The sequence below is a fragment of the Penaeus monodon genome, chromosome 28, assembly GCF_015228065.2.
Source record: "Penaeus monodon isolate SGIC_2016 chromosome 28, NSTDA_Pmon_1, whole genome shotgun sequence".
NCBI lineage: Eukaryota > Metazoa > Arthropoda > Malacostraca > Decapoda > Penaeidae > Penaeus > Penaeus monodon.
The window spans coordinates 3,910,443-3,911,020 of NC_051413.1; positions in this window are offsets into that span (position 1 = coordinate 3,910,443).

Here is a 578-nt window from a genome sequence, read left to right on the forward strand (position 1 = left end):
GCTCTTATAGATATTCGTAAATATGTTATTTGTTCAACAAATTCCAAATATTTATCCTCATAATTTTCCCTTGAACATCAGTTTCTTTCCCCTAAAAACACATTTTTTCCCCTAGTTCCCTTTTAGACCTTCCCTTTTCCCTTAAAAGACCCCCTCCCTCCCCACCTCCTACAACCTTCCCCCGCAACCATCCCCGCAAACTCCAACTCAAAAGAATTTTCCCCTAAACTTCAATTTGAAAAAAATAAATCTCCCCCAAACCGCTCCACTATTTCCCCCTAAATTCACACTTCCCCCACCCCCGTCCTTCCTTTACCCCCCCTACCCCCCACCCCAGAATCTTCGCACAAAACTTATCCCCCAAATCCCTTACCTACAAAAAAAAGGAAGGGAAAAAAAATCCCCCAACCAATCCGTTATTTTCCCCCACGACACTTTCTCCCGGTCCCTCCTTCACCTCCGAGTAAAATCCCCCAGATTGTTTCCCTGGACCATTGACTCGGATTAGGAAATTTAAAGACTCGAAGATTTGGACCGAGAGAAACCGCGGGGATTATTCCCTGCACCGCTGATGAAAG